The sequence below is a fragment of the Sinocyclocheilus grahami genome, unplaced genomic scaffold, assembly GCF_001515645.1.
Source record: "Sinocyclocheilus grahami isolate Dianchi unplaced genomic scaffold, SAMN03320097.WGS_v1.1 scaffold17099.1, whole genome shotgun sequence".
NCBI classification, from domain to species: domain Eukaryota; kingdom Metazoa; phylum Chordata; class Actinopteri; order Cypriniformes; family Cyprinidae; genus Sinocyclocheilus; species Sinocyclocheilus grahami.
The window spans coordinates 676-2886 of NW_015516441.1; the positions used below are offsets into that span (position 1 = coordinate 676).

The window sequence follows — 2211 nt, forward strand, 5'->3', positions numbered from 1 at the left end:
AACATAAGGGGTTAACCACACAGCAACAACTACAATAAAACACACGCTTTATTCTTATTTCGAGGAAAATGAAAATCACCAGACAAGAACCAACTTCTAGCCTTCACCACATAACACCGTATCTATGAAACAAAAAATACAAGATGCTATCTAAAACAAGCGTTCACCCACGCACAGAGACAGTCACAGATAGACGACCCAGTCTATTCCTATGTACAAACGCCCATTAAATTAAGCATAAATAAATATATACAAACTTAAATAAAAGAACCTTCCTCACACAAATATTAACTTTGACAGACAGGCTATAATCCAGCTTGCGGAACTGAGAAAGTCAGAGAAAAGGCTGCGCGAGGCCCCAGTTCTGTGCAGCAGCATTATATGAAAGCGCACAAATCCCGGACCCTTTTTATGTGTATTTTCAAAAGTCTTTTTTTTTCGGTCAAAGCAAGCTTCCATTCAGCTGATGTAGGGTTGTAAAATCAATTAACAATATTTAGGCCATAAAATGTGTTTTTTTTTTTGTCCTATGTTGATTTAACTCTGTGTAAATGTTAGCATATATAAAAAATAAAAAAAACATAAACAACAGATGAATTATCAGTGAAATCTTGATTCAGTTGGTCAGCTAAAATGATTACCATTTCAAAAGTGACTTACTAAAAATGTCCTCATTTTCACAACCAAATGGCCAAGACAGCACAAGCAATAGCAGTTTCAAATACAAAGTAATACAACCAAAAAATAAAAAATTCTCCTTTTAGTAGACAATCTATTCTGAATATCGCCTGAGGTGTTTTAAAGAATATGTTAAATCTCAGCGTTTTAATTTGGCTTGTAATCTTATGAACAATCAGACTGAGAACTTAGATTGTAATGAATTGCTGTGTTTATGTAAAGTGGGCTGTCAGATGGTAAATCTGTCATAGATGGAACCTGATAGACTGAACCATAAATAGCATTATGCTTTGGTGTGGCAGAAATAGTTGCACATTTACAGCCTCTTTTTGGATAACACTCCATTTAAATGCACCGCATGTGTTACTAAATGCAATAGAATCTCTTATATTTGAATATTCTGTCTCTTTTAAATCTATGTGGAGCAAATAGGTTTTCACTTGACAACCATTTTTACTTTTACGGACAGAAGATGATTGTTTTACTGTAGATGTAGTTTTGGTGAAGGTTGAATGGAATGTACTTAATATTGCAGAACTGTGCACCAATAATTTTGTATAATAAGTATAATTAAAATTATATATTAATTAATAGTGTCTCTACCAGCATCGCATTCCCAACAAACCTGTCCTCCTGTATGCTTGCCATTATACTGATGAACACTCAAATATTAGGTATCAGATTCATGAGCATGTGTGTAAAGGACTGCCTGCGTCTAACATCATGTAAAATGTCATATTTTGATACACGAAAACACACTCACAAACACTCCTCGAATATTTTCACACTCGCACACGAATGAGATGAAGATGGTGAACGTGTCACAGCAGACTCGTGTCCCCCAATCTCTTTTATGGTATCGTTCCTTTCGTTTCCCATGATCTGTTGTCCACTCTCCACCTTCAACTCAGAATGTAAAACGCAATGTCATAAAACTAGAGTTTATAGAATCTCTGAACATCTCCAATGACTCTCCTTCCTTGATATCATATTTCCACAGTTCATTTCCTGTGTTTTTCCTCTTTTTCTCCAGCTCCTTTGGAGCCGGGTCCATCTGCAGGTGTGTGTCGGTTGGGGGTGGGGTTGTTCAGGAACATCTTGTCGAGGCCTTTAAGGGCTTCAGTCAGGTAATTCTGCAAAGCCGTGAGGGCGGCGCAGATGGCTGGAGAACCAAAACCGTGCGTGATGAAGCTAAAGTGTGACAGGCAGCTCTGGATTCCTGGCTCCAGGATGGATGTAGGTCGAGAGTTTCCTAATGGAGTGCGATCTTGAGCCAACAGGTCTGTGAACTCCTTACACAATTGCCTGAGAAGAGAGGAAAAAAGACAGAGATGAAGCCCAGAATTTTCCATTATCAATCCAAAGAAATTCAACCAAAAATACAAAATTGTTCTTTATTGGCATTGATGGTTTCATGAAGAACATTTAACATCCATGGAACCTTTCCATTGCACAAAAGGCTCTTTAGATTTTTTTTTTTTATGTTCTACACACTAAGAAAAAATTATTTTAAAGGGGTCATATGATGCGATT

General features: G+C 37.0%; 1 pseudogene; it reads right to left on the reverse strand.

Annotated features, from left to right (window-relative positions):
- Positions 1-756: 756 nt before the first annotated feature.
- Positions 757-2046, reverse strand: LOC107579405 (transcription factor AP-2-beta pseudogene; annotated as a pseudogene).
- Between the last annotated feature and the right edge of the window lie 165 nt (positions 2047-2211).